We start from the raw sequence: 22,316 nt of genomic DNA on the forward strand, positions 1-22,316 counted from the left end.
TACTCATTCTACTCTCCTCCCCATGATCTCCACGTCCGCCTTGACACCTTTCTTTGCACTGCCGGGGCCCAGGAACTGGTGGGCAGTAGCGAGTACCTGGCGAGGACCATATCGGATCACAACCCCTGTCTCCTCGCAGTCCTGTGGTCTAGGCAGCGGCAGCCGATCCCAACGTGGCGGTTGAATCCGCTGATGTTGGAGGATCCGGTCTTCCGCTCGGAACTGCAGGAGCACCTTGAACGCTACTTTCAGGAGAATGCGGGCACCGCATCCACCAGAGCTGTTGAATGGGACGCCCTTAAGGTGGTGGTGCGAGGAGCGTGCCTTTCTTCCTCGGCCGGGGTGCGTAAGACACTGTTGGCTGACGTGAACCGGGAGGAGGACTCGCTTAGGCAGGCGGAGAAGGCTAACCATGCGGCGGGGAGCGATAGGGCGGAGGTGCTGGCAGCGAGAGAGCGTGTGGCTGCACAGGTGGAGAGGCTCCGCTGCCACGACTATCGGGAATACATGATCCGGGCCCATGCCGAGAGGGACCGGGCTGGTTCGCTGCTGGCGTGGCTCGCTAGTCCCCATTCCGGGGGCGCGCCGATTCTGTCCCTGACCACGCCTACCGGGGAGCTGGTTTACTCCCAAAGGGACGTTAATGACCAGTTCCTGGCTTATTACTCGGAGCTGTATCGATGCAAACTGGCCCTCCCTCCACCTGGTCTGGATGCCTTCTTGGAGGGGGCCCAGCTACCACAGCTGGACTTAGATCAGGGGAACGCTCTGGGTGCCGCTGTGACGCCGGGAGAGATTAGGGCAGCGATTAAGCATATGGCTCGGAAGAAGACGCCCGGGGGCGATGGTCTCCCTGTGGAGTTCTATGCTGCATTCCTGGACCTCCTGGCGCCACAGTTGTCACGGGTCTATGATGAGGCATGGGAGCTGGGCAAGCTACCGGAGTCGGCGCGGGAGGCGATCATTGTGCCGTTGTTGAAGAAGGGCGGCCAACCCGCGTTGAGGACGGCGTACCGTCCCCTATCGATGCTCACTGTGGACTATAAGGTGTTGAGCAGGATTTTAGCTACGCGACTGTCGGCCCATATGTGCTCCCTTGTCCACCCGGACCAGGCGGGCTTTATTCCTACGCGGAATACTTCTACCTGTATCCGCCGCTTATTACGGGTCATGGATGTTGAGGGGGAGGGTCCTCCGTCCGCGGCTGTCCTATCGGTGGATATAGAAAAGGCGTTCGACAGCGTGGAATGGCCATATCTGTTCGGCGTGTTGCGTCGGTTCGGATTGGGGGACGGCTTTATCCGCTGGACGCAGCTCTTATACGCCTCCGCCACCGCCAGGGTTCGCACGGGCCGTACAATCTCTGCGGCGTGTGCAGTGACGAGGGGTACTAGACAGGGCTGCTCTCTGTCCCCGCTCCTGTTCGCCTTGGCGATCGAACCGTTGGCGTTGTGGGCGCGTCAGGGGCAACATTATGAAGGGGTGCTGCTGCGTGGTGAAGTTTGGTGAATTGTCGGGTCTCCGTGTTAATTGGTCTAAGACTTGCCTATTCCCCCTGACCCCCCGGTGTGCGCGACCTACGGGGCTTGGAGAGTTACGCTGGGAACCGGAGTGTATACCGTACCTCGGGGTTCACATTTATCACACCCACTCGTCCCTGTATGAGGGAAATGTGGGCAGAGCGTTGAGAGGCATCAGGGGCAGTCTTGGTTTCTGGCGTACCCTCCCCTTGTCTGTGGCCGGACGCATCGCTTTATTGAAGATGGTGGTCCTCCCACGCTTACTATATTTCTTCAGTACACTGCCGGTGCGGATCCCGCTATCCTTCTTTTGGACATTGCGGAGAAGTGTGGCTCACTGGTTAGAGCGGCAGACTCTGAAGCAGAGATCAGGCCCGGGACCAGGGTTCAAGTCCCGACGCGGCAGGTTCTTGAGCTCAATGTCCGCGGACTCGATAATTCTCGCCTAGACGCCTACTCTAATCATTTGTCCCACGCTGCAACTCTGGGCAATAGCTTGCTTAATCTCCACAACGGCCCCTACAACACTGGGATGCCTGGCTTCACCTTGGGGGTGCCCAGGAGGGGCTTGTCACAGGGAGAGCCAGGAAGGGTTCCACAGCGTTATACAGCGCCGGGACGCCCCGTTGGGGCAGCTGTGCGCTTTACAACAAAAAAAATACACTACTACATTACGGTCAGTAGTGATAGGGTTCATATGGGGCCCAGGCAGGAGGCGTGTGGCTATCTCCACCCTACTCCGGTCGCGGGAAGCAGGGGGGCTTGCTGTGCCGGATTTTGAATGGTATTATCTGGCGGCGCAGCTGCAGTGGCTCACCCAAGCTGTTGCACGGGAGTTCAGGGGTCCAGACGGTCCTCAGGGCAGAATTATACAGCGTCATGTTCTGTCCTTCATATTGCTCCACCAGGGCCTTCGCCAGGACCAGTTATCTTTGGAGGAACGCACCCTCCGACACTGCTGGCTTCGTAGTCAGAAACGAGCGGGCATCCACGTCCCGTATGCGCCGGAGATCCCCCTGGGCATGTGCACGGCTGTACCACACGGCGGGGACTGGTCGGGGCTAGCTGCATGGGAGGACTGTGGGCTCCATGTGGTGGGAGACCTCTATAGGGATGGTGTCTTGCTGTCGTTCTCTGATCTGCGGGAGGCGTTTGATTTGCCGAGAGGCGACTTCTTGCTCCATGCGGCTTTGGTCTCGGCGGTCCAGCGACATTGGAAGAAAGGTCGGGCGGAGCCGACTACATCTCTGGGATGCCAGTACGTTGTGATGGCTGCTGGCACCTTTGAGGCTGTTACTTGCCTGTATAGGAGACTGGCGCTGGATGACCCCCCTCCATTGGAAGCACTGCGGGCACGATGGGAGGCGGATCTTGGTCGGCAGATACCGGAGACCACGTGGCCCCAGCTTGTGCGCCGTGCCTGGAAGGGCACGCGCAATGTCCGATTTCAACTGGTCCAATATTTCACACTACACAGAGCATATTGGACGCCTGCCAAGATCCAGCGGGTCTTTGGTGGTGCCCAGTCGGTGTGTCCCCGTTGCAACTCGGAGGGTGCCGACTTTGGCCACATGTTTTGGGCCTGCGCGGGGCTTGGTTCCTACTGGCCTGATGTTGTGGCCTGTCTGAATGAGCTCACTGACCGTCACATTGATATGGATATGGGAGTCTGCCTCCTGCTCTGGTTCCCGCACACCCCGACCACGAAGGTTACCAGTAAATTCATCGACTTGGGGCTGATCCTGGCCAAGAGGGAACTTACTCTACACTGGAAGTCTAGGGGGGGTCCCAGCTTCTTGAGATGGCGGGGGTGCTTTTTACAGTGGGCTACTAGTGAAGGGACACTCCGCTTGCAACTGGCCAATCGCGCAGCTAATGAGAAGGCGCTAGAAACGGCTAGGGCGTGGTGCGCGCTAGTGGCAGGGCTACAATCAATATCAGAGGTGGAGGTGGATGGTGAGGAAGAGGCGCAGGAGTGCTAGGGGATGAAGGAAGCGATGGGGAGAGCAGGGACACGCCCGGGGACTCTACACGTTAGGCCTGCATCTCACTGGTTATTGAGGACTTAGACAGCTGCTAGGGACTGTGGGGATGGGTCGGGGTCACACACGCGGGCCCATTTGGCGTTTGAGACATACCGGGGCTCAGGGACCTCCTCCCGGAACTTGAGAGACGCTACCTGTGATTCCATGTTGAGTTATGTTGCGTTGAGGTTTTGACTCGGAAGGCACACTGACAGGGTGGGGTGGGGGTAGAGAGGGAGGGAATGGAGGGACGGATAGGGAATGGTTGGCGGGACGAGATACGTGACATGTTAATATGTGCACTGCACACTGATGACCTGCAACCATTTGTATGTATGTTGGTGTTGAAAATCAATAAAAATTTGTTTAAATAAATAAATACATAATAACAATACATTGTGACAATACATTTCGCCCTAAAATATCATTAAATTACATTTCTGAACTTTACACTAGTATTTAAAAAACAGTTAAATAAAATTAAGCACCAGCAGCAGGACATATAAATCACAGATAGAGGCAGACATGAGTTCCTATTCACAGTTGGATCAATTTCTTGTATTTCTCAGTCTAACCGCTACTTTTAAAAAACTTGAGATGGCACACAAGGTATACATATCATTAGCTTTCTGTAGGAATAGCAGGGCCGCTTTCGCATGACGTAGTTTCTGTTTTCTAAGAATGTGGACCAGGAATCGGCGCCTAGGCAGTTGATAAAATGAACATAAAAGTACAAAATGAAGGGTGTCCTGCGGAGACCTATTGTCGCAGCCGCAGGCACCCTTCTGCTCAATCGTTGTAGTAAAACCAGAAGGATAGGCTAAAATATTAGGTAAAAGATTGAGCCTAAAACGACACATTAAAAATCTCGCCTGTTGGTTATGGATCAGGAACAAATACGGTTCCATGCCCACCCCGTTGGCCACTAAACCATGTACAATTACTGACGTCTTGGCCTTTGCCGCATTTGCTCTGGTTGTTGCAAACTTTTCTAGAAGCAATTTCTTTATGGTCATTTTACAATTATTTGTAATTTGCGAGATGTCGTAAAAGACATGCGACTGGTCAATATTTATCAAGGTATTTTTAACATATTTTAACCAAGGGATTTGCATGGCATTGTCCCTTTGCAGACAGTCTTTGGTGATTTCCCTGCTCAATTCAGCCTCTGGGTTAGTCCATATTCTGATCCAAGCAGTGATTGGCCTAATCTTCACGTGATCCGAGATGTATTGGATCCCCAGTTCTGAATGGGCAATATCAGCAGCAGTGGAAGGTGGAGTTTTCAGAATTCTACGAAGAAACTTATTTTCTTCGGTTTGCAGCTTTTCCGCATCCCTGAATCCCCACACCTCTGCACCATATAATGCCTTTGGCATTGTGACTGATCTGTACAGAGTCATTATTTGTTCAGGGCACCAACGTCCCAATCTGTGCGCAAAGCTTAAAATTGCCCCATTAGAAGACACCAGTTTAGAACAGTGTTCCTCCACCAATGGTTTAAAATGCATATCGCTGTCCAACAGGAGGCCCAGATAGGGGAAAGTATTAACTGTTTCCAATGTGTGTGTCCCTATTTTAAACACAGGCTTCTTAGCTGGTTTCTTGCCGGCCACCATAACAAAGGATTTTTTTAAATTTACCGACAGGTCCAGGTCGGCCATGAACTTAACAAAGCCATTCACCAGTTGTTGTGGGCTGCTCGATGTGCGGGCCAGGAGGACCGCGTCATCCGCATATAGCAGTACTGGGATCTGACGCGATCCTACTCTCTGGCAATCCACGGCAAGAGAAGTGAGGTTGCTTTCAAGGCCATTGATATACAGTGAGAAGAGAAAAGGCGCAAGGATGCATCCTTGCCTTATGCCTCCTGAACACGGGAAAGGCTCAGTTCGCCCCCCCTCTGTACTGAGGCGCACCCTGGCCGTGGTGTTCCAATGGAGCTCTTTTAGGATGTTAATGAGCTCCACCTCCATTCCCATGTTGTACATCATGGCCCATAATTTGCTTCTATTAACATTGTCAAAAGCAGCAGCCAAATCCATGAACCCCGTAAAAACCGTGCCACTGCTAGCTTTAGTGTATTTGGCCGTTAAGAGATACAGGTTCAAACACTGGTCACTAGTAGATCTGCCCATTCTGAAACCGTACTGAGTATCCGCTATGGTATGGTGTTCCTCCGTCCAGTCCATTAGTCGTTTCAAGATCACCCGCCCCAATAATTTCGCAGAGACATCGATTAAGGAAATCGGCCTATAACATTTGGGATCTTCTCTGCTCCCTTTCTTGAAAATCGGTACAATCAGTGCGGTGGACCAAGAACGTGGTAGGCCAGACCTAATAGCGGCATTAAGGACCATTGTTAAAATTGGTGCCCAGAGATCTATATTGCTTCTATAAAGGTCTGGGGGTGTTCCATCAGGTCCTGGTGCTTTATTGGGGGTAAGACCTCGAATCGCCGTTTTTAACTCCTCCACATTGAAAGTTACTTCTACACTCCTATCGCCCTCCCATTCACCCTCCTGCACGCTTGTCTTAGTGTTATTGTACAGGCCCTCAAAGTGCTTAACCCATTGGTCTGGGAGGATACTAGAGGTAATGGCTGGTGCTGTGTTGTCCTGGAAGCATGGCCTATTCACAATTCTCCAGAATTCAGAGTAATCCCTGTTTTCGCCTGCCTCTCTTAAATCCGCCCAGACTTGTGCCTGCAGTGCTGCTTTCCTTTCCCTAACACTGGACTTATAAGTTTGCCTATATTTGGCTACTAGTGCGGTGTTCCTTGGTTTGCATTTGAGGGCTTTTTTTAGATTCCTCAATGCTTTCGAACAGGTTGTGTCAAACCAACGTGGGTGATTCGTTGTTATCTTGGTAGAAGCTTTCGCTTCCAGGAGTTTATCTGCTAGTTTTGTTAGGGATTCAAACGCTGCTACTACCTCTAGGCCTTCTATTTGGGGGTTCAGGCATTCTTCTACATATTTCCCCCCTTTTTGGATTAGGGCTTTGTAGAATTCCTGTGGGTTTATTTTTATCCATTTAAGTCGCCTCCCCTGGTCTACAGGCTGTAGCCTGCCCTCCCTTTTATTGTTCTTTCTTCTACAACTCATGTGACTTAGTTCTACCACTAGTGGGTTATGGTCGCTGAAGGGGCTCCACTTTGTAATAACCTTTGTAATTCGGGATGTCGCGAAAGCTGATATTAATATGTAGTCGATTGTTGATGAACAACCTCTACCTTTGAATGTAGGAACATGCGTACCCCCCCTCTCCTGTGCTACCATATCCATAGTGTGGACTAATGAGTAAGTATCTATTAATGTAGATAGTATTGTGCCTTCCTGCGTGTGCTCAAAATGCGGCCCCTTTTTTATAGGGCAAGCATCCCAGTCTGTTCGTGTAGACCTCTTTGCTTAATCTATCATTTAACTCCCATACGGCAGCGTTCTCCCCTTGTACGGGCCCTGGATTATAGATGTTAAAAAGTTCTAGTTTCTGTCCTCTGCTTTGGAGTGTTACTGCCTGAAGGGTGTGCGACGTCCATAATGGCACTGACCATTTCCCTTCTATGGTTAGGTCAACGTAGATAGATAATCCTCCTCTCGCTCTCCCTGCTCTGCTTTCCTGTGCTGGGACCGCAAAGCACTTGTAACCCTCTATCTGGTACACTGCCGGGTTCGGTGCCCATGTCTCTTGAAAGGCAAGTATATGATAGCCACAAAGTTCCTTCCTCCAATCTGGATTTTCAAATTTAGCGGCTAACCCTGCTATATGCCAGGAAATAATATTTAACTTTCCCTCCTGGACTTCTTCTTCAATGGGGTCCTGAGGCAGTAGCCTAGGATCCATCACTTTCCTATGCCCTTCCCTGTTTTTCCCTCTATCCCTGGGTGGGGAGCAATTTATCTCAATAGGTGATGAGCAATCTATCTCAATAGGTGAGGAGCATTCTGTCTCAGTAGGTTGGGAGCAATCTACAGCTTGCTTTCCTTTTACCTTACTTTGCCCCTTGCTTTGCTCCTTCGCTACGCACTCATTAGTCAGGACCCTGCTCCTCTTGACCAATTCAGTCCTGGTTGGTAGCGCTAGTCATTCATTGTTATCTAAGGTCTGCAAAGGGCCAAATCTATTAGTCCACTGAGGGGGGAGCTGGTGTGGGGAATACTGGGTAGTGAAATCATTATACCTTACCCAATGGTCATCCACAATTCTTCCTCTGGTGCCCTGTTTAGGATTTGGTGGGTATGCAACAAGTTTTCTAGGATAAAAATAGCCTAGTGGCATTGTCCTAATTGTGCTTGTAGCGTTTCTATTTTGGTTGTCCAGTATGTATTGCACTAAGTTTGGATTTTTAAAATTTGCAATAATACAGTTACCTTCTCTGTCTTTCCTTCTCCTACCCACCCAATTCACCCTTCTTACATGTAGGATTTCCCCCTGTTCATCCCCCTGCAGTGGTCTATGAATGTTTAACCAGTTGACAATCTTGCCTTTAAGTTCCAACTGTGATTCTCTCTGCCCTATTCTGAGTTCGGGGACCCCCGTGAATATGACTGCATAGGGACTGGCTTCTGGCGGGAGGTTTACATATGGCATATGGCAGCATATCGGAAAGAACTACACTGGTTACCTATCTCCTGCCGTATACAGTTCAAAGTCTTGACCCTTGCTTTCCGTGCCATTAATGACTTGGGCCCGGTCTATTTGAGAAAAAGACTCAAACTATCCTTATCATCTAGATCTTTGAGATCCAACAGCTTGCGTCTCTTAGTGGTACCTAGATTCCGCCGCTCCAGGTGTGGGGGAAGAACGTTTGGAGTAGTTGCTGCCAAGCTCTGGAACACTCTTCCTTTAGATCTAAGGTTCTGTGAGTCGGAACTAGTGTTCCGTCGCAAACTCAAGACTTGGCTGTTCACTACTGCTTAATATAGTTCTTCTAATGATCAGTAATCTCCAGCGCCGGGACACCCCCTTCTGGGGGTAGCCGTGCGCTTTACAAGCTTCTTAAATAAATAAATAAGTGGGCTTGGTGTCTGTCATAATGTTCAAAACCTAATTGGGGATCCAGCTGCTTAGGGCTGGCAGATATTCCTGGGTTCGGGTGCCCCGCGTCTCCCTGTCCCGGATCTTTAGCATTGTCCCTACTTCCCTGTGGATTCCTTCTGCCTTCCTGACCCCTATTTACTGGTGGTGTTGACTCGGCATGCACCTGTACAATGCTACAGTGTTCATTGCTCACACAATTGTTAGTTTGACGGGTTTGTTGGGGTGGGGCAGGGATTTCTGAGCTCACACCCCCTTGTTGATTAGCAGTTTGTGCATCCTTGATCTTGCCCTGCTTCAGTATTTCATGTGCTATTTTGTCCAGTCTACTGGTCAGTGGTTTAATTAGGCTTATTATAAAGGATTCTAGATGCTTTTGGAGGTCTAAAATGATCTCATTCACCCATCCCGGAGGGATACAACGGCCACTCGTTTCTGTTGTAGAGACCTCTTCCCCCCTAGCTCTTGTTTTTCCACTCCTTGCGGGTTTCTTCCGATTTTGTGTTTTTGAGTTTTTCCGCCCCCCTTTTCCAGTTCTCTTATTAGTTGTTACAACTTCCCCTGCCTCCATCCTTGGTTCATCCTCTATCACTATCTGGGCGCATGGGACATCATTGATGGAATCATTCTGTGTATCATTAATAGATAGCAAACTACCATTCCTATCCCCAGTCAGCGTGGGCGAGAGCGGCACAGTGGTTAGTGTCATAGATATACGTCTTTCTGTGCGTTCTATCTCACCCACCACCTTTTGTAGCATTAGATCTATTGCAGTTGGGGTATTTTTGGGGAGTGCCGTAATACTACTCTCTGTCCCTGGCTTTTTAGATCTCTGGGGTGTATCTGATTTGCTCTTAGTAGAGCGAGTTTTAGGTTTTGTGGCCATGATGTTTTTTATATGGTTTCCAGATAATCGTTTATCTTCTATCCCAGTGGTCTTAGTCAGTGTTCGTGTAGCCCTTTTCACCACCTGTGTGGGCTTTTATAGGCACAAATATATGGCAGCTGCTTTTTGTTGTCCCCCCTGTGTTAGTGTCCAGAATCAGCGTACCTTATCGTGCTACCAAGATTGGTAGCCCGTCCCGTCCCTGGTCGTCCCCGGACGGCCACAGATGGCCCGCCCTCTGCCCGGGCTCTGCCCGGCGCCGTCCGCGCGCGTCCGCGACACGGAGGGAGCTCTGTGATTTTAAGCGCCTCCGGGCGCGCGGGACAGGAAGTGGTCGTCAGTGGCCGCAAGGGACGCTGGGAACCGTAGTTCCTCCCCTTGGCGGCCGGGATGGAGATTGGCACCGGCGGCGGGAGGAAGCAGCGGCGTCAGCAGCCCAGCGCCCAGCAGTGGTCCTCTCAGCGGTAGGTAGGCTCCTGCCTTGCCCCCAGCAGTATTGCAAACAATGGCCCCACTCCCTCAAGGGAGCTCCGTGATTTTAAGCGCCTCCGGGTGCGCGGGACAGGAAGTGGTCGTCAGTGGCCGCAAGGGACGCTGGGAACCGTAGTTCCTCCCCTCGGCGGCCGGGATGGAGATTGGCACCGGCGGTGGGAGGAAGCAGCGGCGCCAGCAGCCCAGCGCCCAGCAGTGGTCCTCTCAGCGGTAGGTAGGCTCCTGCCTTGCCCCCAGCAGTGTTGCAAACAATGGCCCCCAATTACTATTATCTCTTTATTTTCAATCTTCTTGTTTGTCCAACGAAAATTACAACATAAACTCTTATGTGTTTCGCCTAACGGTAATCTTACCGACGACTTCGTCAGGGCTACAATACAAACAATTATAATCCTAATTAATCTTATTATGCTTGCTTATATTCTCTTGATCCGCCACCAAGTAATTAGTGATATCCATGGGGTGGTGCAAATTCATACCCAGATCTTCGTATAAAATCGATAATATGAATCAAACAAAATTAAATATATACAGTGGAAAACTCGAGGGTAACACCAATATTTCATTAGATAAAATAATTCCTTGATATGGGTATTCAGTCTTAGCTTAGATCACGGTACAAATGTGAGTCATGATTAGTCATATTAATATGATAAAATAAATTAGAATAAAGTAAATGAAATGTAGAGAAGTCAGACAATGCCTGTCATCAACCTCAATAATGCATTCTTATTTAGTTATCATGCCATCTATATAATGCATGAACCACCACCTATGACGAGGTTCGTATCGTAGAAAAAACTTACTAACACAAGTAATACCGGAAGATCGTCCAATGCACAATCCTTTTTCAACGGTTCCTATGTACATAAATTAATATCAGAATTTGCGAAATCACAATTGTGTCATAAATATTGTGGTGAAGTGGAGTGCCTCAATGCTGTTCTGACCAGGTCAATCTAGTAGTCACCATATAATATGTTCAAAGGGGACCAAGTCCTTGTATCCAAATCTATCCGTAATCCAACTCCCAGTGTTTGTCAGTTAACGCAAAATCATTATATGTTATTAGTGTCACCAGCAACCTAACCAATCATATAAAAATGGAAACACATAATATATGTCTTCCTCTTCTAAGTCATTTAATAGCAAGATATTTCAGAGTGTTCTTATTATAACCATCTTTCCTCCATTCAAGCCTGCATATTTCACGGTGTAACAGAATTATTAATCAAAACACATAGTCAAAGAGACTAATTAGCAGATACACTGAAAACAACAGATTATTCTCCTTTCCTCAGTAGGCACATGTCGTGTAACGAGAAATATTCTGTTTGCTCCATAATAATGTTCTGCATATGCTTCATATATCCATATCTTATCCTCACGAGGCCCATACCGTTCGCGTACTCAAAGTATTAGCCCCTAAGACATGTCAAAGAAGAATAAGATAGTGTGTATAAAATCTATAGCAACTACGGAGTGTAAACCTTACCTTAGTAAGTGTGTGTCATGCGGTGGAAAGTATTTCAAACGCACCCGCGTGCTACACCGTGCCATTTTGAAATGGCTATTCATACATCTTGCACATGTCCTAATAGAAAATGGACTATTCTCTACAATTACTAGGCCATCCTCATATTATTGTGGAGTGAAAAAACACTTATTTCTACATTTAGGTAATGCTCAATTCCCATGTGCCTTGAATATACTTCGCATATCCATATCTCATCCTCACGAACCCCATAATACTCGAGTGCTCATAAAGTATTAGTCATATGACATATATGTCCACAGGGTAATATTTTATTTACCACATCATAATTTCTATAAATAAACAAAGTGTCATGCATTAAATGAGAGGCAGAGTCCGTGGTATCCGAGTCAAAGGGCTTTATTCCAATAACTCGAGTTAAGGGAGAATCTGTTCCATCTCCTCTAAGGTTCAGGAAGGGTCTTCTAAACATTATTTTCTGATTACATATTTATACGTGCAATCTTGTACATAGGAGGAGCGCTCGAGGCAGAGCAAGAGAGAAAAGAAGATAAGAGCATGTGGGCGTGCATGAGGGTGTACACTTGATGAGTCATAGGTGAGTCATAGGTGGGTGGATACATGGAGGGGGGTTGCATGGCAGGCTGGAACTTTGCCCTACTTGTGCGTGCAACTTGATGATGACGTGCAACTGACGTGTGACTGGGGGGAAAGCTGACATTCAGTCTGGTAGAGAGGCCTTCAGTGTCAGGGCGACCAGCACGTCTGGTATTATCTGATATCTTGAGTCCGGGGATGTTTTATTTGAACCAAGGGTCGCTCATCACTAAGAGCCAGAGAGGGCATATATTTCTTCGTTCATTGCATGGGGGCCGTGGGCTTTCTACGGATGCAAGCTCTGTAATTTACTTAAACGTAGACAGAAAGGCTAGGCCCTTTCTCTGCAGACGGGTTCTGTTTACCTTCTTCACTGGGCAGGAATGTGATTCTGTACAACAAGCAGATAACTATTTTGCAAAACACTGTCTTGGCACCCCGTGCTAGGCCTCTTTCGGCTGAGCCAGAAGTATGCGAGGTCAGGGATACGTAACTGTAGCTCTCAGAGTGTCTGAGCCATGAAAAACCCTTAATTCAGAAACTGGCTCAGGCTGAGCCACAAAACGGGTTCATCGTGACTTATTTAAAAGTGCACAATGCAAATACATGGGCCTTAAATGCTAACTTAATATTTCTTACATGGGAGACTTGATGACTGGCATCCTAATGCAGGACGTAAATGCAGAGGCCTTGTGATTCAGGCCACTTAAGGGAAAATGCATGTATGACATGCACATACATTAAACATAGGGTACACGCAGGGGACATATTGGTCATGTAAAATTCCATCTTCCTCATTCCCTCCTTGTCCCCTACTTTACCCTTCAGGACACATCTATATTCATGAGACCGTATAGTTGATCATACAGCATCATTTGTTCATCTTTGATCCTTTGTACACGTGGATGTGGTACACAGGCAGTCGCACACAGGCCGCAAATGGCCGGGCCACACTGCAGACAGAGACAGCAGCCGAATATCATAAGCAGTATCATTCCTAGGAACGACAACACTTTCCATCCCCAAGCCGATATTACACCCCAGAGCCAACTGGACCAAGTCCATGTGCCTGGGTACAAGGCGGTTCTGAAGAACAACAAGTCTCATGGCAGACTGCTCCTGGGTCAAATTCGCCAGGGCAGATGCAGTCACATTCACTACTGCTTCCAGAGTTCTTGTTAACTTGCGTATCAGTTTACTGATTTGGACGGGACCTATGAAGAAAAAGAATCCTTTGTTGAAATCTGTATATTGCTCCCAAGCTGTTTCAGTCTGATCTATCTCTGAGGAATCAGTCTCTCTCCTTTGTCTAACATGCTCTAGTCGTGAATCTTGATGATAATGGGATGGGGCTAGAAAGACTGGTGGCAGCAGGAACGCTATATAACATGTCCCACCCCAGTCTGGGGGCAGATGTACATAGGCTGTCTGACCGCAAATGAAATAGGTATGGCGTGATTTTTTGAAAGAAGACTGTCCTTTATCGTTAAACTCTACTACAGCTTTACACTCGCTGTGTCCCATATGTACTGAGCCTTTCTTTCTAACGCACAAAGCACCTTTTACTGGTAGGACGGATATAAACGGTGGACCTATATTTTGCATGGGCTGAGCGTTCAGCATTATAAAACTAACAGATGCATTTCCTTGCTCGTACTCTTCATTTTCTAGATCTGTTCCCTTCCTTTGGGGAAATCCGTCTTGGTCTGGAAAACATGCTTCATTCATTACTTTATTCAGGTTTCCATATATCCATTCATCTTGGTAAACTATGGACTTTTTGTCTAGTGAGGTCATTAAGGCAAACCATGCTCCGCACGAACCATTGTGGGAGAACGGTAAAGGGAAGAAGGGCAGAACTCCCTTCGTCTCTTGATAAGGTGGCAGTTGGCCACATACCCAGCAATCAGTCGCATTGCTGGTCTGATGAGAACGGTGTAACATTCGAATGAAAGTATTGTTACGCAGGGCAAGTCGATATGACAGTTCATGGGGTGCCAGTTCACTGAATGTATGCTCTACGGTGTTGTTAAGGGAAGAGTGCATATGTGAGGCAAGAGGAGGAAAGAAAACAAGTAGTATTAAACTAACACAGATTATAACAATGCACAGGAAAAATAGAATAATCAAAGAAACTATACATCTACTATGTAATAGCTTGCAATATTTTTCTTTCATTTTGCTCTTTTTACTATTGTCGTATGCGATCTACATGTCAGAAATCTAGTCTAACCGATTCACCACCTAGTGGACTTAAACAATTAAACTTCGTCTGACTTACTAGATCGTAACTTAGACCTATACTCTTGCTGTGGAGTCTTTTCTAGCAAAGGCGGCGCAAGCGGCGGAAAGTCTTTAATGTCTTTATTCTTTTCAAAAGTACCAGATTGTCCAAAGTATCTCTTGCAGTGATGAGCGTGAAGCCATCCCTTTCTTCCCTCTACTTTAATCGCAGTCCTCGTGGTCAGTAACACCAACTTCGGCGTCTTCCAACGTGGCTCAAGGGGGCGTGATCGATCAAAATTCCGGACAAACACGAAATCCCCAGGGACTATGGCGTGTTCCTTGACCTGGGTGTTGTCAGGGAAGGCGGCAGCAACCTGTGAACGACAAGAGAGTAGTGCAGACATCAAGGAAGCCAGGTAATCTGTCAGCATGTTACTGTCAACATCTGTTATTTTCTTAGGCATAGGCGTACCCCACATATTTGGCGGTCTACCGAAAACTACTTCATACGGGGATAGGCCTGTTCTGGAATGAGCTACCATACGCATGTAAAAGAGGGCAACCGGCAAGGCTACCATCCAATCCACGCCCTTTTTCTGCACAAATCTTTGCTAGTTTCGTCTTAATTGTCTGATTATGTCTTTCTACAAGGCCTGCTGCTTCAGGGTGTCGTACACAATGGAACTTCCAATTATATCCTAACAGAAGAGACACCTGTTTCATTAATTCAGAGGAAAATGGCTGACCATTTGTCTGAGTAGACGACACGGGGCAATCCATATCTGGGGAAGAACTCACGCACCAATTGCCTGGCCGTTGTCACAGCAGTATAATCTGAAACAGGATACGCTTCTGTCCATCTAGATAGTGCACACACAACTACCAAGACGTACTTGTAACCTCTACATCTGTCCATTTGGATGTAATCCATCTGGAGGACCTCAAAAGGGTGGTCAGGAGGATGAAATCCGCCTTGTTCCACCGGGATGCCTTTACCTGGATTGAACTGGCAACAGATCATACATGTTCGTACTTTCTGTTTCGCTGCTGCACGCAGGTGCTTGTTAAACCAGATATTCTGTAAACTGTCTATCATTGCCTTTTCTCCCAAGTGTGCTGGACTATGTGTTGTGTTTATGATTACTTGTACCATGGAATCTGGAAGAAACCATGTGCCTTTTCCCTTAGTCATCCAACCTTGGTCAGTCTGGACCCCTCCTTGTTCAGTCCATTTCTTTATTTCATCTGTAGTGGCATGTGTCTGTATGTCGAGTACATCTTGAGAAGGATCTCTGACTGTCATACTTTTTGTCAGTAATGGTACCTCTGTCCTTGTCGTGTCTGTTGGTGTCTGGGCTGTAAGTTTAGCAGTTCGGTCTGCCAGGTCATTACCCTGGGAGATGGTGTCTGTAACTTTGGTGTGAGCTTTGCATTTCAGGATAGCTATGGCTGTAGGTAAATGTATTGCTTCCAACAGGGCTTGAATAAGCGGGCCGTGCTGAATTTTGGCCCCATGAGAGATCAAGAAACCTCTCTCTCTCCACAGTACTCCGAAATCATGAACTACGCCAAAAGCATATTGTGAATCTGTATAAATGTTCACTCTCAAGTACTTAGCTCTTATGCAGGCTTGTGTCAGAGCGATGAGCTCTGCTGCTTGTGCTGACAGTGTGTCTATTCTTTGTGTCTCTATGACTTCAGTAGCAGTGGTCACGGCATATGCTGCTACTAACTCTCCTGCACTCGTTCTCATGCATGATCCGTCTACATAGAGTGTTAGGTCAGGGTCTGGAAGTGCAATATCTGTCAGGTCTTGTCTTGGTTTCGTCACTATATTCATTACTTCCACACAGTCATGTGGTGGTGCATTTACTGTACTTGAGGGCAAAAGTGTAGCAGGGTTTAGAATATTACATCGTCTGATCTCTATGTGTGGTTGAAACAATGTCAGTTCATATCCTGTCAGTCTCGCTATAGTCAAATGTTGTGTCTGTGTCCTGTTTAGGAGAACTTCCACTGCATGTGGTACCTGTACTGTCAGGGGGTGTCCCAGCACTATCGAGTCACTTTGTCTTATGGCTAGGGCTGTTGCTGCAACCGATTTCAGGCACGCAGGCAAAGCCTGGGCCACTGGGTCTAGTGTACTAGAAAAATAAGCACAAGGCTTGTGTTTTCCTGCTTGATCTTGTGTGAGGACAGATAACGCTGTTCCATCCCGTTCAGTTACGAAAAGCATAAAAGGTTTACTGTAACTAGGAGTCGCTAGAACTGGCGCTTGACATAATGCTCTTTTTAATTCCTCAAATGCCAAGGTATGTTCTTGTGTCCAAGGGAGGACAGTCGAAGACGCTGCCTCCTGTGTTGTCAATTGTATGAGTGGTTTGGCTAGATAGGCATACTGGGGAATCCATTGCCTACAGTATGAAGTGAGGCCAATGAAGGCCCGTACCTCCTTTTGTGTCTTGGGCTGTGAAAGGTTAGAAATGAGCTGTATATGTTCTGGTGTTAGCTGTATACCCTCCTTGGACAGCAAGTGTACACCATTTGCTGTTCACAGAATTGTAGCTTTGAAGGGGACACTTTGTGCCCCTTGTCTGCCAGAAAGTGTAAAATTGTCAGTGATGCATTTTCACAGTCTGGTTCTGATCGTGCTGTAATTTGGAGGTCGTCTACGTATTGGAGTAGAGCTGTGTTGGGAGGCATGCTAATACTGTCCAGCTGTCTTTTTAATGCCTGACTGTAATGCTAGGACTCACTGCAAGAGCGAAACTCCTGCCAATTATTCTGTTTACACTACGAGGGAAAAACTATTCATTTGCAAGCATGCCTTATCTGAAGTCAATGAAGCTTTCAGTGCTGGCTGTAAGGAAGAGCAACTTGACCCCCTCCTTATATAAACATTTCTCCGCGGCTCATCAAGTTTTTTCCTCTACACTGCCTTCCCCTTCATCGTGATGTCACCCACAGGGCAGTTCCTCCACCCTTTCAAAACTCTGAGAGCTAAGAACAGCTGCCAAGTTACTGAAGAGAGAGCTTGGTCAAATTGCAAGCATTCTTTATCTGCATGCGAAGGAAGCCTGAGTCAGTTGGAGGACTGTCCGCGGAAAAGAATTGGAGTATGGCCAACAAGACAGGCACTGCTCGGCGCTCCAAGAGGGAAAAGCCCTCCCTTTACAAAATATCTTTCCCTGGGAGCCAGGCCACCTCAAGGCCGAAAAACACATTCTCTGTAATTCAAAACATATCTGTACCCAGGCCAGAGAGCTAACCAACATTCTGTAACTTAACTGAAGCAAATTTAAAACGTGATAAAAAGCATCCTAAAATCAGTAATTAATAAGGACATATTTTATTTCGTAACTTAGACACATGCTAGCATTTTAAAATAATTATATCATAAAATATTGTCACTAGCTGAAAAGGAAAAAAAGAAACAGAACAACATGGCATGGAAACACATCACATTTTACTTTTTGAAAATAACATGTGAAACACCATAATTTTGCATTGCATAACCAAGATTTGCATAATTAAGTGTGCAAGCTCTTCTATTCTACCTATTAAAAGGGCCAGATTCATCATGTTTCAAAAAGCCATGTTTTCTAATTGAGTGGATTAACTGTCACACGCTATTCTAAAGGGCAGCTTGCATTGGGAAAAATAATAATGTATATTTTGTAGAACAAATTTTTATTTAAAAAAACACACGGTTGCATTACACTAATTAAAAGCACATTCTATGATGGGTCTGTTTTATATTTTCTTCTCAACCGTGAAAACATTAAAGCACCCTCCGTGCAAACCCTTATCTCAATCCGACTGGTTTATTTACAACTTACCGACCTCTGAGTCAAACACATTAAATCAAGTGTTCCAAGGCAAACCCACACAAATACACGGACGCATTTGAAATAGAATGTTAAATGAACACTTCTTTACTCTCCATGCAAAATGTTACCATTCAGTCAGCAAGCTGACAAAGCACATAGGCAGACCCAGCAACCAATGAAAAAGTTAAATCAAACCATCATTCATCTAAACACTCACTGGCTTTTAGTGTCAGCTCACATAACCATGCATGTTAAACAGCATGTTAAAACAAATACTGCCTTCTCAATACAAGATATTAACCCTTTGGCAGCTGAAGCACAATCATTCCCCAATGACTGCAGTACATGGGAAAGTCATGAACCCATCTCTCCACGTTATCACATAACACGTACGCACATCTTCAAAACGTTTTCTCCAAGCACTTGAAAGAGATCCAGCTCTCTCCTGCCTAACGTAATGATAACATGCTCTGCACAAACCATAACCACATGGCGCTATTCACAAGCCATATTCACAAGAAACTCAACAAGTTATAATAATGACATGCTCTTCATAAACCATATTTACAAGGAGCTATTTACAAGGAACTACACAGTAAACTTATATGGCCGATGGGGGCGGAGGGAAATCTGCGTTTACGTAGTCCGGTGCGGGCTCTTCTAGATAGGAGGAAAATAAAAGCCTCTGATGCTGTCGGCTTCTTTCTACATACTCTATATGGCACAGGTGGTGGCGTTCGCGACCTACTGGGTGTTTCTGAGGTGGTCACTCTAGCTAGTTCTTCTGAGAGGACGGGATAAATACCAGTAACGATGGCATTTCTTTCTCTATCAGCCTGTTCTGTTTTGACCCGTTCCCCCTCCTCCCGTAGTACTTTTTCTTTCGCTTTTTCCCCTGCTTGTTTAGTTCTCTCTGCTTTGTTCAATTCTTTCTCTGTTCTCCTATGTGACTCTTTGCGCCATAACTCAATGGCATCTTTCTGAGAGGGTCTTGATTTCTTTTTCCATAGCGCTTCCTCTACTCTCATAATGCATTAAGAATCCCATGTTCCCGAGACAGGCCATCTATATTTCTCCTCTAAGTCCTTTGTGTAATCTACCCATAAATCTAAAAACAAAATGGCGTCTAGCCCGTGCTTATTATACATAAAATGACCAGGTGTGTCTCTGGGCGGGATGTCGACTGACTCTTCTAGTATACCTTTCCTGGTCCCTATCTGACGCAATTTCGAAAACAGCGGCATGTTGAAACCAACACAATGGAAATACAATACACATAGAATAGACTGAAACAATCAACAATCATTCACACTACAACATTAAAACACTAAAACAGATACAGTCTAACCTGATACATGGAATAAAACACATACTTGAAAACAGTTAACTTTATGCACTGGAATACAGTACAACCATACCGGTCCCAAAAATGAGACACGTCTTTACCGTGCCCACGTTTACCGTGGACCCGTCTTTACCGTGCCCACGTTTTACCGTGGACCCGTCTTTACCGTGCCCACGTTTTACCGTGGACCCGTCTTTACCGTGTTCGTGTGAACTGACACGTCTTTATCGTGTTCAAATAAATGAACCCGTCTTGAACTTTATGCGTTCCCCATAGTGGTAGTCACCGGGAAGCAGAACTTGAAGGCCTCGGAAACTTGATACTTGATACTACGCATGCGCCTCGGAACAGGTGGGCCTTCGGAACCTCGGACCTTGCTCTCTCACGGGTTGGGCTCTGGTTGGGATGATCCGCGATCCTCACCGCCTCGTGTGGACGCCTGGTCGCAGTCCGTCTCCTCCGTGGGCCTGAGGGAGTAAGCAGGAAGTCCCGCTGCGTGTACACTTCGGAGTCCGTCACGGCTGTAGAAGGGGGCAAAGGCTGGACCTACGTCACCGGCGCGTGGGGAAAGGGATATGTCCCTGTCGGGCGCCAGATTAATGTGGTAAATAAAATATTACCCTGTCATAATTTCTATAAATAAACAAAGTGTCATGCATTAAATGAGAGGCAGAGTCCGTGGTATCCGAGTCAAAGGGCGTTATTCCAATAACTCGAGTTAAGGGAGAATCTGTTCCATCACCTCTAAGGTTCAGGAAGGGTCTTCTAAACATTATTTTCTGATTACATATTTATACGTGCAATCTTGTACATAGGAGGAGCGCTCGAGGCAGAGCAAGAGAGAAAAGAAGATAAGAGCATGTGGGCGTGCATGAGGGTGTACACTTGATGAGTCATAGGTGAGTCATAGGTGGGTGGATACATGGAGGGGGGTTGCATGGCAGGCTGGAACTTTGCCCTACTTGTGCGTGCAACTTGATCATGACGTGCAACTGACGTGTGACTGGGGGGAAAGCTGACATTCAGTCTGGTAGAGAGGCCTTCAGTGTCAGGGCGACCAGCACGTCTGGTATTATCTGATATCTTGAGTCCGGGGATGTTTTATTTGAACCAAGGGTCGCTCATCACTAAGAGCCAGAGAGGGCATATATTTCTTCGTTCATTGCATGGGGGCCGTGGGCTTTCTACGGATGCAAGCTCTGTAATTTACTTAAACGGAGACAGAAAGGCTAGGCCCTTTCTCTGCAGACGGGTTCTGTTTACCTTCTTCACTGGGCAGGAATGTGATTCTGTACAACAAGCAGATAACTATTTTGCAAAACACTGTCTTGGCACCCCGTGCTAGGCCTCTTTCGGCTGAGCCAGAAGTATGCGAGGTCAGGGATACGTAACTGTAGCTCTCAGAGTGTCTGAGCCATGAAAAACCCTTAATTCAGAAACTGGCTCAGGCTGAGCCACAAAACGGGTTCATCGTGACTTATTTAAAAGTGCACAATGCAAATACATGGGCCTTAAATGCTAACTTAATATTTCTTACATGGGAGACTTGATGACTGGCATCCTAATGCAGGACGTAAATGCAGAGGCCTTGTGATTCAGGCCACTTAAGGGAAAATGCATGTATGACATGCACATACATTAAACATAGGGTACACGCAGGGGACATATTGGTCATGTAAAATTCCATCTTCCTCAGAGGAATAAACTAATATGCAAAAATGTGTAGCAACTACCAAGTGAAATCCTTACCTTAGTAAGTATCATGCAGCGGAGAGTATTCCAACCACACCTTATCAGCGTGCTACACATGTGCCATTTTGAAATGGCTATTCATACATCTTACATGTGTCCTAAGAGAAAACTGACTATTTTCTACAATCTACTAGGCTGTCGTCATTTTTGTTAGGAGTGTAAAAACACTTATTTCTACATTTAGGTAATGCTCAATTGACATAATTGTACGAAATGTTATAAAATATAGACCTTCCTGTTTCGATAAGAGCGTATGTCACTGCGGGATAAATATCAAATTTAAAAATAAATAGGTCCTGTTGCATCACTAGACCAATTATTAATTGGTACTCATCACTGAGTAAAAAGTAGAGGGAATACTTTACGGCATCTTTGAATGGATGTTAATACATTCGCATAGATACAGAGTTCCAGTATTTGTTCGAGGTAGTATAAAATGTTGTCCTTCCTGTTGCAACAAGAACGCATATCGTTGCGGGATAAATGCCATATAAAGAAATAAATATGACATGTTGTATCACTAGACCAATAACCCATTGGTACTTGTCAATATATGTAAGAAGGCGAAGAATATTTCACGTCATCTTGGAATGGCTGTTAGAATATTCGCATAGATACCCTAATAGTAAGTGAATCATTCAGTAAATCTGTATGAATGACATTATTTAATTGTGAATTGAAATAAACATACTCTTAAGTATATACCTAAGTGGGACAAATACATACATTTTTTATCCCGATTTGCAATCTCATCAATCTGCGTCATCCATTAATTCCACATCGTCTTACATTCTTTTTTTTTTTTTTTTTTAAACCTTTATTGTGCATGAAGAAAAGAACAAATACGGGCCCACAACCGTCAGGCCGGCCACAATACTTCAAAAGCACAAGCGCAAGCAATACAGTTCCCCAGCTGCAGCGAAAGACATAGAAACAATCAATGGACGTCCCACTGAAGAGAGTCATGTCGCCGGGGAAAAGGAGCATGTAAGGTTGATTTTAAAGTTTTTCGGGACTAAATATAAGCAGTGAAGAATAAGAGATAAGGAGAACTGAGTCCATACAATAGCATCACGACATGGGCAGGCGGCATCATCACTGGAAACAACAAT

The sequence above is a fragment of the Lissotriton helveticus genome, chromosome 5_1 (assembly GCF_964261635.1).
Source record: "Lissotriton helveticus chromosome 5_1, aLisHel1.1, whole genome shotgun sequence".
NCBI lineage: Eukaryota > Metazoa > Chordata > Amphibia > Caudata > Salamandridae > Lissotriton > Lissotriton helveticus.